Raw genomic sequence first — 20,048 nt, 5'->3', positions numbered from 1 at the left:
ACTGAGCCACCCAGGCACCCCTGTTCTCAGTTTTTAGGCGTCTCTTATGCTTTGGCTCTCTCCCTCTCTTACCTTTTTTTTTTCTTCCCCTCCCCCATGGATCTAAGTTTCTCAGGATCCACATAACAGTGAAAACATATGGTATCTGTTTTTCTCTGTATGACTTATTTCACTTAGCATAACACTCTCCAGTTCCATCCACGTTGCTACTACAAAAGGCCATATTTCATTCTTTCTCATTGCTAAGTGATTGTTTTTATGCAAATTGTTTTCAATGTATTATTGACTGAATGGCAGAGAATTCTTAATTCCAACCATTATGGAATTCAGAAATAATGAGCAAATTAAGATAATTTAAAATGACTAAAAAAGGCATAAGAGACTTAATAGACTTAAAAAGATGAAGAAGTAAATGCCTTTGTAGAGTAGAAAATGGTGAGGTGGAGGTCAGATTAGTCCCAAGACAGCTTTAGTCATATTCTACAGTCTCCACAAACAAAAAGCACATCTGGTAACTTCCTGGAAACAACAATGGAATGCAGTTCAGTGCTTATGGATGGCGGAAATGCTGTCTATTCCTCATGTATCCTTTCATGGCAGACAGCATGTTTATTGGATTTTAAAAAATATATATTCAAGTTAGTTAACATACAATGTAGTCTTGGCTTACATATGACACCCAGTGCTCATCCCAAAAAGTGCCCTCCTTAATGCCCATTTCCCATATAACCCATCCTCTCAAGCAACCCTCAGTTTATTCTCTGTATTTAAGAATCTCTTATGGTTTGCCTCCCTCTCTGTTTTTATCTTATTTTTCCTTTCCTTCCCCTATGTTTTTTTGTTGAGTTACTCAAATTCCACATATGAATGAAATTATATGATATCTATCTTTCTCTGACTCACTTATTTAGCTTAGCATAATACCATGTAGTTCCATCAATGTTTCAAATGGCAAGATTTCATTCTTCTAAATTGCTAGGTAGTATTCCATTATATATATATATATATATATATATATATATATATATATATATACACATATCACATCTTCTTTATCGATTCATCAGTTGATGGACATTTGGATTCTTTCCATAATTTGGCTATTGTTAAATTTTTGAAGAAAAGGGAGCTTGGTCTAAACTTTCCCCCTTGGAATATGCTATTTTGAAAAGTAATGAAATGAAAACTTTTTAAAAAATATTTATTTATTTTGGAAGGACAGAGAGAGAGAGAGAGACAAGCATGAGAAGGGGAGGGGCAGAGAGAGGAAGATATGGAATCTGAAGCAGGCTCCAGGCCCCCAGCTGTCAGCACAGAGCCTGATGAGGGGCTTGAACTCACGAACCGTGAGTTCATGACCTGAGCCAAGTTGGACGCTCAACCGACGGAGCCACCGAGGTGCCCCTGAAATAAAAACTTTTAATTATGAATTTAGATATTTACATTAACAAAGATTCACATTCTTTACTTATAAAATGATACATTTATGAACAACTAAATTTAATGAATTTTAATTATATATTTATATTTAACGAATGTTTAATGAATATTCATTGTGTAAATAACATTCATTTATGTTCATCTGTTCTGTCAACACATATTTGTCACTATCAAGAAGTAAGCTCAAGTAGTGCATAGGTAAACCAGACAGACAATGGTCCTGCTGAGCTTGGAGTCTGGCCAGGTGAAGAGCAATACACACAAGTAAGCATATACTACATGAATTATCCACAATGTGAACAAATGCTACTATGCTAAAAATATTAATTTTCTGAGATAGGAAATAGTCCCAAGGAGGCAAATTGTGTATAGTCTCTCAGGAAACAAAGCAACTACTATCACTCTGGTGCAGGAGGCTTTGGGGGAATCCTGAAAGAGGGTGCATACTTCACCTCATAAACTCAATGGAGAGAGACTGGGTTTATTTCAGGTGTGATGGGAACACACAGAAGGGCTTTAAGCAGGAAAACAATGTGATGTTATTTTTATTTTGAAAAGACCACTTTCACTGCAGTGTAGTGAGCAGATTGGAGGAGTCAAGAGTAGCAGCAGAGGGACCAGTTAGAGGCTGAGGTCTGAGGCAAGGGATTCACCTTGGGAAGAGAAGGTGAGGAAAACGAGCTACAGTTTGGAGATGGAATCAGCAGGGCTTAATGATGGAGAGAAGGCATGTAACTTGGGCAGCGTGGGGGGTGGGGGGAGGAGTTGCAATAACCTGGGGAGCAGACATTTGACATTAGCCCTGGATGATACAGGAGAAGGAGAAGAAAGAATACAGGATGCACTCTTAGTCAGGATTCTTGGTTGTGGGTAACAGAAGCCTGTATCAAATTAGCCTGAGCAAGAGGGAGAATGGAACAGCAATCTACCAACTCTGGATTGGCAGTGTCTTGAGCTTCAGAGACAATAGGAGCCAGACCTTGCTCTCCCCATCTTTCACCACTGCCTCATTCAGTGTGGGGCTCTTAGGGAATGGCCACCCACAGCTGCAGAGATGAACTGAAATAGGCTCCCTCTAGCATCCTTTTAAAAATTCCCAGCGAAGGGCTCTAAATGGTCTAAATTAGGTTAGGTGCCACTCTTGGACCAGGGCTTTGACACTTAGTCCCAGCTGTTTTAGTGTGTATCCAGGCCTCTTGTCGAGGCCAGTCACCAGGTGATACATTCACCATGGGGGAACAGGTATGCCTCCCAGAAAAGGGGGGTGGATGCTGTTTGGAGAGTCAAAACAATAGGCATCCACCATGTGTGTGTGGCGGGTGAGGAGGACACTGGAGACGTCCCTGTCTGCCTCTCAGCATCAAACTCCCCAGGCACTGACACTGCTGATGCTTTTACTCTCAACATTCCCTCAAAGAATCTTACAGAAACACAGCTCTCAATTGGTGTTTCCTGACCTTACCAAAAGGGCAAACCCTCCACTTTGAGCCAGCCCACTTCCCTGAGCACTCTACCATAAACAAGCTTTCTTTTCCCATGGAGACACAATGCTACCCTTTGATATAATAAGTTCCAATCTTTATTTGGATCCACTGCCAGTTTGGTGATCTGACAGACAGTCCTAGAGCTATATATATATATATTTATATATATATATTTTATATATTTATATTATATTATATTATATTATATATTTATATATATATTTATATATATATAAATCATTATAAAGCTGCCCATACAGTATGATATTTAAAATAGTATAGTATAATGATTTAAAAGTGCAAAAAATAATTTAACAATATTGTGAGACAACTTACTACTTTGAAAATAATTGTTCATTCTGAATCACTTACTTTTCAAAGTAACTTCTGTTATTTATATTAAAATTGAGATTCTGACTAAAAATGGCATTATACTAATAGAACATCCTTACTTTTAGAAATTTGATTTATTTCTGTTTTTTCACCTCTCGTTTTAATAAGATATTCTATCTTGCTTTAATAAGGTTTTACTCTCTCTTCATATATAGATTTTGGACCTTTTCGACTTTTTCCTAGATGTTTCATTCTTTTGTTTAGCTGTTGTAAATTCAGTTGTTTTAATTTATGTCTTTCTTTATTCTTGATTCACAGCCTTGGAAAAACTGATTGATGGCTTTTTGTTTATCTTGAATTCGGCTGATATTTTTGATTCTCTCATGTTATTTATTTATTTATTCATATAAAATATGGAACACTTCATGAATCTGCATGTCATCATTGCACAGTGGCCATGCTAATCTTCTCTATAGCATTACAATTTTAGTATATGTACTGCTGAAGCAAGTATGATTCTCTCATGTTTTTTAAAAATTAAATTTTCTTGTATTTTCTTAGGAACATAATTATATCACCTGTAAATAGAATTTTCCTTTCTTCCTCAGAATTTATACCTTTTTAAAAAGAACATTCTGTTCATATTTTATGTATCAGAATCTCCAAAACAGTGTGCCAAATAGTAGTTACTGCAAATATTCTTATTTTCCTGCTTTTAATGGTAATTGTGCATGTTACTGTTGAATATACTGCTGGTTTTTGCTAGTTTGTAAGTAGTTTTTAGTTATATTGTACTTTTTTGTCAATTATCACTGCATTTCATTATATACTTTTTGTGCATCTGTTGATATAATTATATGATTTTTTCCCCATTAATTCATTATGTAATGAATCGTATTTCAGATTTTCTAATATCAGGTAATTCTTATATTTTTAGAATAAGTCTTATTTGGTATATTCCCTTTCCTTTTGAATTATTTTTATCAGAATTTTTAGATCTATGTTCATAAGTAAATATGGTCACAACTTTTCTTTTTTACTATATTAGGTTTTTACAGTTATTCTAGTTTCATCAAATGAAGCAAGGAGATTTTTACAAATGAAATGGTAAATCCATTTGGATCTGATGTCTTACATTTTGCTAGGAAATAACTTTAAATTCTTTACTGTCTTTAAATTTATGGTCATATCTTCCTTATCTGTGGAAATAAACACCCCATATAATTTTAAAATAGTCTGACATTATACATATATATGTATATGTATATGTATATGTATGTATGTATGTATGTATATATGTATGTATATGTATTATTTCTTTAATGAAACTTCTTAGAAGTTTGTATTTTTTTTTAAGTTTATTTTGAGAGAGAGGGTGAATGAACACGAGTAGAATAGGGGCAGAGAGAGATGGAGAGAGAATTCCAAGCAGGCTCTGTGCTGTCAGTGCAGAGCCTGACAGGGGGCTCAAACCCATGAACCATGAGACAATGACCTGACCTGATCAAACCCATGAACCTGAGATCATGACCTGAGTCCTACCAAGAGTAGGACACTTAACTGAGCCACCCAGGCATCGCAGAAGTTTATATTTGTATTTGAGGTTTCAGAAAATAGATTTTTGCCTTTTACCCTTTACATAATTTGTTTTTGTACTACATTATTTTCATTGTTTTATCTTAATCCACCCCTCTTTTGTAAACAATATTTATTGTGCTCTTTTATTATCTTATAGTGTTCACTATTTTATTTTAAGCCCTTTAAAGGTAAAAAGTAATAAAAATATTTTTATATTTCACCTTTTGTACCTTTTCAGTGTACCATGAAGTGTATTAAATGTTTTTCATTTTATCACTTTCTATACTATTTACCATTCATTTTTATTTTTTTAAATTTAGGGGTTATTTAGAATAGTTCTTAATTTTATGTAAGTTATTTTAATCAATTTTATTGCTGTTTCCTTTTTTTATATTGCATAGGTAATATTCAAATGGTTAAATAAATTAGAAAAAGTAGTACATTGAGAAGTCTTGTTCTTAGCCTATCACCATTTATTTCACTTTCTCTCCACCTCCTCATGTCTACTTTTATTTTTCTTGTCCTTTTTCCAGTCTACTTTTCTGCAGACAGAGGAAACTCTTAAATGTATATCCTTATTTCACCCCACTTTCTTATATGTAAGTTAGCACATTATATGTGCTGCTCTGCATCTTGCTTTTTTCCTCCATACTATATATCCTAAGACCTCTCCATAGAGAATTTCCTCATTCTTTTTTGTATGTTCATTTTTAAGAGCTATATGTTAATGCATTGTCTGGATAGAATATAGTTTATTTAAATAATTTTTATTGATGGGTGCTTAAGTCATTTCCAAACTTGTGCTCTTTAGAAGGTAAAAAGGAGAAAGCCTTGTAATGAGTAACTCTGTACATATATCAATTCCTAGATGTGGAATTTCAGGATTAAAGGGTAATACATTTATAATTTAATAAATATTGTTAAATTGTTCTGCATAACAGTTTATAGTTGCTTTCTAACTAGCAATTTATGAGAATGCTTTTCTATTAAAATTAGTGAAGTAGAATACCTTTTTACAAGTTAAGGTACAGCTTCATTTCTTTTGAACTCTTCATATTTTTCTACATTTTTTCTGGCAGTATTAGACTTCTTAAATTGAGTTCATTCATTCATTCATTCATTCATGAGTTTTAAAGGCTCTTTATAAATTACAAAGATGAATCTTTTGTGATTTGAGTTAAAAATACTTTTCCTAGTTTTCTTTTGCCTTTTGCCTGCCATCACCACCTCCTCTTTTTAAATTTGTCATGCAAAGTCATTTACGTTTCTTTATTCTGTTAAATTCATGAGTCTTTTTGTGTTTTATTATATATATATATATATATATATATTTTTTTTTTTTTTGAGAGAGAGAGAGAACATGAGCAAAGTCGGGGGGAGGAGTAGAGGGAGGGAGAATCTTAACCAGGTTCCATGCTCAGCATTGATGTGATGCTGAGGGCTGATGTGGGGCTTGATCCCACAACCCTGGGATCATGACCTGAGCCAAAATCAAGAGTCAGACACTCAAGTGACTGAGCCACCTAGGCACCTCTTTTGTTTTAAATCATAATTTAAAAGGCCTGTCTACTCTAATGTTATAAAGCAATTTTCCCTTAGTTTCCTTAAAGATGTTTGTGATTGCATTTTATATATTTAAGTTATTGATCTATTTGGAATGTATTCTTGTATATGGTGTGAGAAATGGATCTAACTCATCTTTTGCAAGGTGGGTACCCAGGTCTCCCCAAATTCTTTACTAAAATGTTGATCTTCACCTCACTGATTTAATGTACCACCTTTATGATGAAAAAAACTCCTGTGGGGTTTGGGGTATATTGTGGACATCCAACTGTGTTTTATGAGTTTAGTGTGGCATTACCACAAGGTTTACTTTGTTGAGACTTTGTAGAATGTTTTACTATATGACAGGGCAAATATCCCTTTATACTTTTCCGTTTCAATGTTTTTTCTGGCTATTCTTATTTGTCTTTTCAGATGAGTTATAGAATTGCTCCTTTAGATTAATTAAAAAAAAACCTTGAAGCACCTGGGTGGCTCAGTCGGTTAAGCATCTGACTCTTGATTCTGGCTCAGGTCATGATCTCTTTGTTGTGAGTTCAAGCCTGGAATCAAGTTCCACACTGAACATGGAGCCTACTTAAGATTCTCCCTCCCTCTTCCTCTACCTCTTCCCTACCTGCACTGCAGGCACTTTTCTCTGTCAGTAAACAAATAAACAAATAAATAAATTATTTATTATTAAATAATATATTATTTAATTATTAATAAAACAATTATTAATTTGATTAGGATTATAATAATGCTTGAATTAACTTTCAGATAATTGACATCTTTTTAATATCAAGTTCTTCTTTTGAAAGAACATTTTGTTGTTCAATTATAATTTGTATTTAAAATTTTTCCACATCTGATTTACACAGTCATGATGTTTATTCCATAGTATATTTGCTCATCTAATATCAATTGTAAGTAGAATTGTATTTTCCATTATATCTTCTGATTGCAGTTTTCATATTTTACAGCTATTGATTTTTTATTATTAATATTATGTGCTAATATTTTATTAAATTATAAAATATTAGGAGCACATATCACCATTAAATGATAATTTCACCTATTATTTCCAGTTTTTATATTTTGCTTTTTTTCTTCCCTCTAATTGCATCAGTTTATAGCTCAAGTACAAGTTTAAAATAGCAATGATGTTAGTGGATATCTTTATCATTTGGTCATAGTATATTTTTTAATGTGATCTGGATTCAGTCTGCTAATATTTTGTGTGGGAATTTTATATGGACATTAATAACTGAGTTAACATGTAGTCTTTTTAAAAAAATTGTTTGTTTGTTTAAGTACGCTACACACCCAATGTGGGTCTTGAACTCAAAACCCTAAGATCAAGAGTCAGAAGCTTTCCCAACTAAGCCAGCCGGGTACCCCAATATGTAGTATTTATTGTATACTCTGTCAGATTTTGGAGTCAATCTTGTATTTCATAATATTGAGAGTTTTCTTTCTTTAGTTATTCTCTGGGACAATTTAAATTGCATTGGGCTTATCTGTTTTTCAAAGATTTGGTACAATTTCCCTATGAAATTATTTGGACCTGAGACTTCTATTTTGGGGGAGAAGGTATCTGTTTTACAGTTTATTTTCTCATATCTTCTTTGGAAATTAGTCTCTTAGACTTTCAATCTCTTCCTTAGTTCTGTTAAATTATATTTCCATCCATGTTTTCAAATGTAGTTGTACATAGTTGTGCAAATTAGTTTCATATGATTAAAAAAAGTTCTGATTCTCTACTATCCAACTCAGAGATAGCCTTTTGGGCCATATGAGAAGTATGTAAGCATAGCCACCCCAAAATGGTGTATATTTCCTTCAAATCCACATGCCCTATATCGAATGTTGTGCTGCCTTCTTAAAATGAAGGGAAGTAAAGTATAGTCACTGGTACTGTTCATGCTGACTGCCCCACCCACAAAAGCTTTATTTCCTGCACATGTATAAGATTTATTGACAAATATCTATTTGTTATGCTTATGTCTTTTGTTTTTTGTTTTTGAGAGAGAGAGAGAGAGAGAGAGAGACAGAGAGAGACAGAGAGACAGAGAGAGAGAGCAAGCAGGGGAGGGACAGAGAGAGTGGAGACACAGAATCTGAAGGAGGCTCCAGGATCTGAGCCCAGCTTGTCAGCACAGAGCTGGTTCAGATACTCATACTGCTTTTGGGAACTATCTATCTTCTACACAAGTCAACATGGAAAGCTGAGTGGGGATGTGATAAGCAAGTGTTTTTAGTGCCTATTATCTATAGATCAGGGATGCTAATGGAAGATGCTACCATTGAAGTTGGCTCCCTGCTTTCAATAGGGATGATGCTGAGGATATAGGTACAGGTACAAAGGCAAAGTTGGCCATATCTGTAGTTCACATATTCCATCTGCCCCTGGACACTCCATGTTGCTGCTGCTGTTAATGCTGTGACAAGCCCCTTGAACAGGTCTTCTTTGGCCTAGGCCATGTACTCTGTTTTAGCTGCAACGGAGTTTGGGAAGTGAGCATCTGGTACTCCAAGTTCCAGGTGAGAAGCGGTAACCCGGTACTCAGATATGTCCTCTAATTCCTTGCATTCCAAAAAATATCTTTCATTTGTCCTGATATATGTATTTATTTATCTAATAAATTTATTTATCTAATGACCCCTTTGTTCCATATCTGTCTTACTCTTCCTTCACTTTAAGTCAGTGGGAGTTGCCTGTTTACATGCCACCTTGATTGTTCTCCCTAGATTGCTGCCTCCCCAGATGTAAGCTGCTATTTCTCTTGGGCATTGCCGAGCTCTGTGTTTCATTATTAATCCTGTCAGTAGGACAGATTTGTCTTCAGAATAACACTCAGAAAGGGGACCAGTAGTCCTTCTTAATTTCTCTTAGAGGATCTTCTAGCACCCTCAATGGGTGGCAGAACCCCAGCAATTGGGGTTCTTTGCTATTACCCAATGCTACAGAGAACGCTAAAGCATGTCTCCTTCCTAAAGTATGCAACCTCAGAGAGAACTTTCCAAGCACTCCCAACTTCTCCTGCTTATGATGAGTTTATTCTAAGCAACCATCTTTCCAGACATGGAATAGCAGTTTGTTCCAGATAAATCATTGCCTTATTTTCTACTATCTTGGTGGATATTTTTGATAACATGGGGTTTGTGATGTTACATTCAGCTTCAAAGCACTGTGATTTTTCCAACCTGTGATTATTTGGGCCATACAAGTTTCCAGCTATACTTGGCAGTACTTCTAGAACTTACTAGGAATAGCTGAATGTTTTATGCAGAAATTTCCTTTCTCTATAAATTCCTCCCTCTGGCTCTGAGATGGTCTGTGAAGCTTGAAGTAAAAAAAGTGAGAAATGCTTAGGGTGTGAAGTCCTGCCCCTAGGTGAGCCTGCTTTTGGAGAGGACAGGCCAAAATGGCTGTGTGAAGGTACCTCAGGACCAGTGAAGAGAACCCATTGGGTACGTTGGTATGGAAGTCCCCAACAGAGACAGCTAGCTGAGGGTGTGGCCCTTCACAGGAGGATGGACTTCAGCGCTTGGCCTGTGGAGAAAGGTCATGAAGGGAGTAGGAGTAGACATAGAGTGAGATAGGGGATGGGTGCAGAAGTGACCCTGATGTTAGTCCAGGTTTGGAATTTATCATTGGCTATAACCTCACTTTATCTACATGCAACTTAAGTTTCTACCCATTGCTTGCACAGAGCAGTATGAAAGTCATAAGAAAAAAAATCAAGTTCAAGTTACCCATTGCTTGCACAGAGCAGTATGAAAGTCATAAGAAAAAAAATCAAGTTCAAGTCACAGTCCAGCAAAGTCTATTTTATAGTTAAACGATTGGCAATAAATCCTTAGTGCCCTGTGCACTAAGATAAGACCATCTTATCTAGCAACCAACCACACTTTCAAGTGTTTTTGTTTCTCTATATAAAAAAGATTGGGGGCACCTGTGTGGCTTAGTTGGTTAAGCTTCCGACTTTGGCTCAGGTCATGATCTCACGGCTTGTGGGTCCGAGCCCCGCGTCTGGCTGTGTGCTGACAGCTCAGAGCCTGGAGCCTGCTCCTGATTCTGTGTCCCCCCTCTCTCTTCTCCTTCAACACTCATGCTCTGTCTCTCAAAAATAAAAAAAAGAAAAGAAAAAGATTGTGAAAAGTCTATCAGTGTGTAAAAGGCAAAAAAGGGAATGAATGGACAACAAATTTCAGAAATCTGAATTTACATTTTTAAAAAGATTATTTACTTTTCTCTTGATTAAAACAAAATGATTATACATATTTTAAGTATCTCTATATCTCTTCCACAGTTTTTAAGTATTTTGTGAGTTTTCTACAAAATTTAAAATAAACTATTCTCCCTTTTCAGAATTTAAATGGTTTTGTTTCTACCTTCCAATCAGCTGTGTATTATGAACAAATTTACAGCATCTTAATGGTTTCCTTTGTGTTTTTCTCAATTTATTTTTTTTCTTAAATCATAAGGAATAAACTAAGTATTAAGTAGTACAACTACTACCCAGGTCGGATTTGACTGGTGTACTAATCACAGTCCCCAGCTCTGTCAGCCTTCTTTGGAAGGTGGTATCCTTCTGAATTTCCATTTTTATCTAGTAAACTCACATTTGCCTGAGTATTAGGATCTTCCTTCCAAAATGTAGCTCAATAACAACTGTTGAGAATTAATTACAAGATCTCTTGTGATTTAATTTTCTTTTTTTTAAATTTAAATCATACTTTGATTTTCTAGTTCTTGGCTGGTCAGCTCCTTCAGCATTGTGCTATTTCTTCATTGCTGGCTACTTTAAATTTCTAGGTTTGTGTAATTGTCAGATGTGCTGGGCTTATTGTCTTATTATATTTTTCCATGTCCAAAGAGATGGAGCTGAGTCTAATATACTGATAAACATTTGTGAGAGGCCCCTTACTATGCTGTGCTGGTTGGGTTAGGTATGATTGTCCAACCACATGCAGCAGGCCTCTCTCCTAAAGGACACGGAAATCTTGTCAGGGAAGCTCATGCATACAGTGCTTCCTACTGAGAATCATACTGAATTCTCTAAGATGTTAACAGAAGGGTCACAAAGTGAGTGTTTGTGTTGAAATGAGATTTGGACTCATGTGGGTAAACAAAGCAAATTCTTACTGCAAAATGTCTCAGCTCTTAATATGCTAATATGTCTTGTGAGTCTTTAAGGGGACACTAAACTATGCAGAATGTCCCAAGATGTTAGGCCACTTATATCTCAGGATACATCTTGACAGAGTTGTCTTCCACTAGCTTGGAAACTGTCCAAGCCAACCCCACTTGCAAGGTGACACCATTTAACTGGTGAGGGGGGATTTGGGCCTGAGTTCCTTTCCTGGGAATGTGATGTTGGGCCTGAGTCTGAGAGCCACAGAAGAGGCATGAATGCAGGAGCTTGTCATGCATGTATTCTCATGTGCTGAGAAAGGAAGAATGAAATGTGCAGAGAGAGGCTGAAAGGAGAGGCAGAGGGAGCACCCAATGGTATTCAGGCCCATGTTTCAGGCTGTACTGAGTGTCAGATGCATCCTGACCTATGGGATGCCCTACTACCCTCTTAACTACCCCACTTCATGCTTAGACTGAGGCACAGTCTAATTATCTGAGGCACAGTCTAATAGCTGAGAGCCTTGTCCCTGGGCTTGAACTCTTATCCTACTATTTACTACTCTGTGTGAATGATGAGTTCCTTGACTTATCTGTGCTATAGTTCCTCATTTGCAAAATGAGACTATGATCTACTCCTGTCTCAGCATGCTATTGCAAGCATGGAATATAATCACTCTTTAGTTTAGGTAAGAGCACTCAGAAAACTACCTGGTCCTATGACATACCTTATGAAACCAGAATGCTTTTTGGGGGAGACACTTTCTACTTTCTTCCAGAGAAACTGTGACTCACCAGTTGAGAAGCAGTATAAAGGGCAGGTAACTGCTTGACATCTATGGTGGACATTGGCACAAATTCTTACAGGCCTATATAAAAAAAATATTCTCCAGATGATTAGTTTTGCAGATTATGTGTCCATTCTCTGTCCCAACTGGCTTCCTCTACAATAATCTTAGCTCTCCTACCTAGTTGTTGTCTAGGATTCAGAGGCAGAAAATAATTTTATTTCCTTAGATATATTATAATTTATTTATTTTATTTTTTATGAATATAATTTATTGTCAAAAGGCTTACATCCAACACCCAATCCTCGTCCCAACAAGTGCCCTCCTCAGTGCTCATCACCCATTTTCCCTCTCCCTCACTCCCCCATGCACCCTTAGTTTTTTCTCTGTATTTAATAGTCTCTTGTGGTTTGCCTCCTTCCCTCTCTGTAACTATTTTTTCCCATTCCCTTCCCCCATGGTCTACTGTTCAGTTTCTCAAGATACACATATGAGTGAAAACATATGATATATGTCCTTCTCTGACTGACTTATTTCACTCAGCATAATACCTTCCAATTCCATCCACGTGGGTGCAAATGGCATGATTTTATTCTTTCTCATTGCCAAGTAGTATTCCATTGTGTATATAAACCACATCTTCTTTACCCATTCATCAGTTGATGGACAGTTAGGCTGTTTCCATAATTTAGCTATTGTTGAAAGCACTGTTATAAACATTGGGGTACACATGCCCCTATGCATCGGCACTCCTGTATCACTTGGGTAAATTCCTAGTATTGCTATTGCTGAGCCATAGGCTGGCTCTATTTTTAATTAAAAATTTTTTTTACCGTTTATTATTTTGAGAGAGAGAAAGCAGGGAAAGGGCAGAAAGAGAGGGGGGCACAGAATCAGAAGCAGGCTCCAGGTTCTGAGTTATCAAGACAGAGCCCGATGCAGGGCTCAAACTCACAGACCACGAGATCATGACCTGAGCTGTAGTAGGCTACCCAACCAACTGACCCACCCAGGCGCCCCTCTATTTTTTATTTTTTGGGGAACTTCCACACTGTTTTCCAGAGGGGCTTCACCAGTTTGCATTCCCACGAACAGTGCAAGAGGGTTTCCATTTCTCCACATCCTCACCAGCATCTGTTGTTCCTGAGTTGTTCATTTTAGTCACTCTGACTGGTGTGAGGTGGTATCTCAGTATGGCTTTGATTTGTATTTCCCTGATGATGAGTGATGCTGAGCATGTTTTCATTTGTCTGTTGGCCATCTCATGTCTTCTTCAGAAAAGTGTCTACTCATGTATTCTGCCCATTTCTTCACTGGGTTATTTGTTTCTGGGTGTGGAGTTTGGTGAGCTCTTTATAGATTTTGGATACTAGCTTTTTATCTGAGATATCATTTGCAAGTATCTTCTCCCATTCTGTCAGTTGCCTTTTAGTTTTGTTGATTGTTTCCTTTGCAGTGCAGAAGATTTTTATCTTCATGGGGTCCTAATAGTTCATTTTTGCACTTAATTCCCTTGCCTTTGGAGATGTATTGAGCAAGAAATTGCTGTGGCTGAGGTCAAAGAAGTTGTTGCCTGCTTTCTCCTCTCGGATTTTGATGGTTTCCTGTCTCACATTTAGGTCTTTCACCCATTTTGAGTTTATTTTTGTGTATGGTATGAGAAAGTGGTCTAGTTTCATTCTCTGCATGTTGCTATCCAGTTCTCCCAGCACCATTTGCTAAAGAGACTGTCTTTTTTCCATTGTGTGCTCTTTCCTGCTTTGTCAAATATTAGTTGGCCAGATATTTGTGGGTCCAATTCTGGGGTCGCTATTCTATTCCAATGATCTGTTTTTGTGCCAATACCATGTTGTCTTGATGATTACAGCTTTGTAGTAGAGGCTAACGCCTTGGATTGTGATGCCTCCTGCTTTGGTTTTCTCCTTCAATATTACTTTGGCTATTCGGGGTCTTTTGTGGTTCCATACAATTTTTAGAATTGTTCTAGCATTGAGAAGAATGCTGGTGCAATTTTGATTGGGACTGGATATAATGTGTAAATTGCTTTGGGTAGTATTGACATTTTAGCAATTTTTATTCTTCCAATCCATGAGCATGGAATGTTTTTCCATTTCTTTGTATCTTTTTCAATTTTCTTCATAAGCTTTCTATAGTTTTGAGCATACAGATCTTTTACATCTTTGGCTAGGTTTATTCCAAGGTATTTTATGGTTCCTGGTGCAATTGTAAATGGGACCAGTTTCTTTATTTCTCTTTCTGTTGATTCATTATTGATGCAAAAAAATGCAACCAATTTTTGTACATTGATTTTGTACCCAGCAAATTTACTGAATTCATGTATCCGTCCTAGAGTCTTTTGGGTTCTCCATGTAGAGTATCATGTCGTCTGTAAAAAGTGAAAGTTTGACTTCTTCTTTGCCAATTTTGATGCCTTTGATTTTATTTTGTTGTCTGGTTGCTGAGACTATGACTTCCAACAGTATGTTAAACAGCAGTGGTCAAAGTGGACATCCCTCATGTTCGTGATCTCAGGAGGAAAGCTCTCAGTTTTTCCCCATTGAGGAAGATATTAGCTGTGGGCTTTTCATAAGTGGCTTTTGTGATGTTTAAGTATGTTCCCTCTATCCTGACTGTCTTGAGGGTTTTTATTAAGAAAGGATATTGTATTTTGTCAAATGTTTTTTCTATATCTATTGACAGGATCATATGGTTCTTATCCTTTATTTTATTAATGTGATGTATCACACTGATTAATTTGTGGATATTGAACCATCCCTGAAGCCTAGGAATGAACCCACCTGATCATGGTGAATAATTCCTTTTATATGCTGTTAAATTCTATTTACTAGTATCTTGTTGAGAATTTCTGCATCTATGTTCATCAGGGATAGTGGCCTGTAATTCTCCTTTTTTTGTGTGGGGTTTCTGTCTGTCTTAGGAATCAGGGTAATCTTGGCTTCATAGAATGACTACGGAAGTTTTCCTTCCATTTCTATTTTTTGGAACAGCTTGAAAAGGATAGGTATTAACTCTGCTTTAAATGTCTTGTAGAATTTCCTTGGGAAACCATATGGCCCAGTACTCTTACTTGTTGGGAGATTTTTGATAACTGATTCAATTTTTCACTAGCTATGGGTCTGTTCAAAATTTCTATTTCTTCTTGTTTGAGTTTTGGCAGTATCTTGAGTATTTAGGAATTTGTCCATTTCTTCCAGGTTGTCCTGTTTTTTGACATAAAATTTTTCACAGTATTCTCTTATAATTGCTTGTATTTCTGAGGGATTTGTTGTGATAAATCCATTTTCATTTGTGATTTTATCTATTTGGGTCTTCTTTTTGAGAAGTCTGGCTAGGGTTTATCAATTTTATTTTTTCAAAAAACCAACTCTTAATTTCATTGATCTTTTCTACGTTTTTTAAAATTCTATATTGTTTATTTCTGCTCTGATCTTTTTTATTTCTCTTCTTCTGCTGGCCTTGGGGTTTCTTTGTTGCTCTGCTTCTAGTTCCTTTATGTGTGCTGTTAGATTTTGTATTTGGGATTTTGCTTGTTTATTGAGATAGGCCAGGATTGCAATGTATTTTCCTCTTAGGACTGTCTTTGCTGCATTCCAAAGGTTTTGGACTGTTGTGTTTTCATTTTCATTTGTTTCCATATAAGTTTTAATTTCTTCTTTAATTGACTGGTTAACCTATTCATTCTTTAGTAGGATATTCTTTAACCTCCATGCTTTTGGAGATTTTCTACACTTTTTCCTATGTTTGATTTCAAGTTTCATAACATTGTGTTCTGAACGTTTGCATGGTATGATCTGAATTATTTTGTATTTATTGAGGACTGTTTTGTGATCCAATATATGATCTATCTTGGAGAATGTTCTATGTGCACTTGAGAAGAATTTCTATTCTGCTGCTTTTGGATGAAAAGTTCTAAATATATCTGTCAAGTCCATCTGTTCCAGTGTATCATTCAGGGCCATTGTTTCTTTACTGATTCTGTGTTTCTTTACTGATGATCTGTCCATTGCCATAAGTGGAATATTAACGTTCCCTGCAATTACCACATTCTTACCAATAAGATTGCTTAGGTTTGTGATTAATTGTTTTACATATTTAGGTGCTCTCTAATTCGGTGTATAAATATTATAATTGTTAGCTCTTCATGCTGGATAGGCCCCATAATTATGATATAATGCCCTTCATTTCTTCTTAACAGCCTTTAGTTTAAAATCTAGTTTTTCTGGGGGTGCCTGGGTGGCTCAGTCAGTTAAGCATCTGACTTCAGCTCAGGTTATGATCTCATGGTTCACAAGTTCAAGTCCCATATTTGGCTCTGTGCTGACAGCTCAGAGCCTGGAGCCTGCTTCGGTTTCTGTGACTCTTTTTCTCTCTGCCCCTCCCCAGCTCATGCTCTGTGTATCTCTATCAAAAATGAATAAACATTAAAAAAATCTAGTTTTTCTGATACAAGTATGGCTACTCCAGCTTTCTTTTGACTTCCAGTAGCATGATAGATGGTTCTCCATCCCCTCACTTTCAATCTGAAGGTCTCCTCAGGTTTAAAATGGGTCTCTTGTACACAGCAAATAGATGGGTCTTGTTTTTTTATCCACTCAGATGGCTTATATCTTTTGATTGGAGCATTTAGTCCATTCACATTCAGTGTTATTATTGAAAGATAATAGGGTTTATAGTCATTGTGTTATCTCTAGGTTTCATGCTTGCAGTGATGTCTCTGGTCCTTTGTGGTTTTGCAATACTCACAGGGTCCCCCTTTGTGATACTCACACAGCCCTGTAGGGCTGGTTTAGTGGTGATGAATTCCTTCATTTTTTGTTTGTTTGGGAAAACCTTTATCTCTCCTTCTATTCTGAATGACAGGCTTGTTGGATAAAGGATTCTTGGCTGCATATTTTTCCTATTCATCACATTGAAAATTTCCTGCCACTCCTTTCTGGCCTTCCAAGTTTCAGTACATAGGTCTGCTACTACCCTTATGTGTCTCTCTTGTGGGTTAAGTCCTGTTTATCCTTAGCTGCTTTCAGAATTCTCTTTATCTTCGTATTTTGCCAGTTTCACTATGATATGTCATCCAGAAGATCAATTCAAGTTATGTCTGAAGGGAGTTCTCTGTGCCTCCTGGATTTCAATGTCTGATTCCTTCCCAGATTGGGGAAGTTCTCAGCTATGATTTGTTCAAATACACCTTCTGCCCCTTTATCTCTTCTTCTTCTGGAACTTCTCTGATACACTGAATGAATCACTTAGTTTCTAATTCTCCCCTCATGGTACGGAATTTTTTTAATCTTTTTTTCTCAGCTTCTTCTTTTTTCATAATTTTATCTTCTATTTCACCTATTCTCTCCTCTGCCTCTTCAATTCTGGCTGTCATCGCCTCTAGTGTACTTTGTACCTCATTTACAGCATTTTTAAATTCATCATGACTATTTTTCATTCCTTGATGTCTGTAGCAATAGATTCTCTGCTGTTGTCTATGCTTTTTTCAAGTCCAGCAATTAATCTTATAACTATTATCCTAAATTCTTGTTCAGTTATATTATTTATATCTGTTTTTAGCAATTTTTTAGTTGTAATTTCTTCCCGAATATCTTTTGTGGGGAATTCTTCTGTTTTGTCATTTTGGCTAGTTTTCTGTCCCTTATGTGTTTTGAAGTTGTTTGTCCTGCACCTGTGAATACTACTATATTAAAGAAGGTTCATATACTGTCCAGGGCCTGGCTCTTCAGGAGGTGTTTTTTGGAGAATGTTACTTGCTCTCTGTTGTTTTGACTTTGGTTACCTTATCTACCTACACGTGGTGATTTTTGAGCCCTCCACTAGGTGTGTTTTCATTTGTTGGTTGAAGTAGCCCTGGAAATGAAAACAAACAAACAAGCAAACAAATAACAAACAGAAAACAAAGACACTCAAACACACACACACACATACACACACAAACACAAAAACAAAAAAAATAAACCCAGAAACACCAGCTACAAGTAAACAACAGGTGGAGATGGTGCTGATGAAAGAGGCCTTATCCCATTCAAAGAGGGAAATGACAGGGGCAGGGAAAAAGACAGAATAAAAATTGATCAGAACAACTATGGGCTTAATTCAGAGAGAGAAAGAAAGGAAAATAAAATAGGAGGCAGGGAAAATGAAAAAGAAAATAATGTTTTCCAGACAGAGACATTGTATGGCTTAATCCAGAGAGAGAGAATGGAGAATAAAGAAGGAGGTGTGGAATATGTATCAAGAGAATGGATTAAATATGTCTGCTTAAACAAACCAACAACCAGAGTAACAAGACTAAAGGAGGGAAGAGATAAGGAGAAAAGGAAGGAAGAATATATCTATATAAAAAAACTGTCCTGAGAATTAAATCAGGCAATGCAATGGTGCCGGTCTGGAGGAGGGGCCATCTGGTTCATCAGCGTCAATCCCACTCCAGTAGATAGGCAATTACCAGGAGCGGAGGGGTGTGGTTTGGTGTAGGTGGGTACCGCCTTGACTGTGGGTCCCACTGTCCATTTGCTGAAGTCCCCCCTTGTTGGTGATGGGGAGAAAAATGGGCAACACCTCAGTCTCTCCTCCACCGATCAGCTGTCCCAAACCACTTTGTTCAAGCCATACTCACTGTGCTGTAGATGCAAACAAGGTGGTTTGTCCCACTCTACTGACTCCTGTGCCCTGGCACTTGGCTGGGATTCAAACTCCTGCTCCGTGTGCCCCAGTACTGGGGAAGTGCCACTCCATGCTTCCAGATATGCTGTCCCAGGCTGGCAGGTGCAGGCGGGATTTGTCCTATCCCACAGCACTCCAGGGAGGGGATCAATCACTTTCTTGTACTGCATACTGCACCCCTGACCTAGCCACCAAACCCATGGCTGGCTCCCCTCCTCCCCAGGTGCACAATCTGCGCAGCCATCCCTGGTCTGGAGAAAGCCCCTCAGTTAGAGATTGGATCTTTCTCCCTGCTGGTCTGTGTTTTTTTTCTTTTCCAGATATAGTCCTATGCTTCCCCAGCCTCTCCTTTTCTTCCCTTTATTTCTCCACAGAAGGAGATCCCTCCCCTCCATTCATTTTGTCTCTCCCAGTTTGCAGTCATGAACCTATGGCCCATCAGTTTGTCCTGGTGGGTCTCTGGAAGCATGACTGTCTCTTTTCCTTCTGGACTCTTGGAGTTCAAAGTCCTTTAGCTTCAACACTGCTTTGTTTGTGAGATGAGGGAACTTCAGATCCCCTTATTTCTCTGCCATGTTGGCCCCTCCAGATATAATAGAATTTAGAAGGCAAATCTATTATACACATTCAGTTGTCACATTGTATGGCTAGAGTATAAATGGGTTCTCATATTCTGCTGTCCTGGCCAGGGCCATCTCCGTAAAGTGCCTTGGCAGCCACCCTCCTCTGCCTGAATTCCCTTGGGCCCTCTGGGCTCTGTCACTGCAGCCTGTGCCCACAGAAGCCTGTGGCCCACTCCATCATTCTGCCTCCATTTCCCCTGGAGACACCTCAGGTGCCCATACACTCATCTGCCTGTCTGCATAGAGTTCCCTCCCCATCCACTGCTACATCTTGGCTTCTTCCCTGCCTCCTCACTGCTACTCAGCCTTGAAGCAGGTGCAGGCTCATACTCCCCAAGAAGCCCCTGGGGCTGACAACTGTTGTCTCTTACAGCACAGAGTAGAAGTAGCCTGTCCCATGAAGGAGGAAACCCTTCAACATGGAAACTGAATT

General features: G+C 37.4%; 1 protein-coding gene and 1 non-coding gene across 2 annotated transcripts in view; one reads left to right on the top strand and one right to left on the bottom strand.

The window, feature by feature from the left end:
- Nucleotides 1–20,048, top strand: part of OCA2 (OCA2 melanosomal transmembrane protein) — a 527,910-nt gene that overhangs the window by 391,030 nt on the left and 116,832 nt on the right. The gene's annotated exons all lie outside the window — the stretch shown is intronic.
- Nucleotides 3,665–3,771, bottom strand: LOC121042611 (U6 spliceosomal RNA). Its single transcript, XR_005796327.1, has one exon. It is a non-coding gene; the product is annotated as a U6 spliceosomal RNA (small nuclear RNA).

The sequence above is a fragment of the Herpailurus yagouaroundi genome, unplaced genomic scaffold, assembly GCF_014898765.1.
Source record: "Herpailurus yagouaroundi ecotype Mexico unplaced genomic scaffold, PumYag 185, whole genome shotgun sequence".
NCBI classification, from domain to species: Eukaryota; Metazoa; Chordata; class Mammalia; order Carnivora; family Felidae; genus Herpailurus; species Herpailurus yagouaroundi.
Note: the sequence above shows the minus strand (reverse complement) of the source record. Positions and strands in the feature narration are given on the sequence as shown.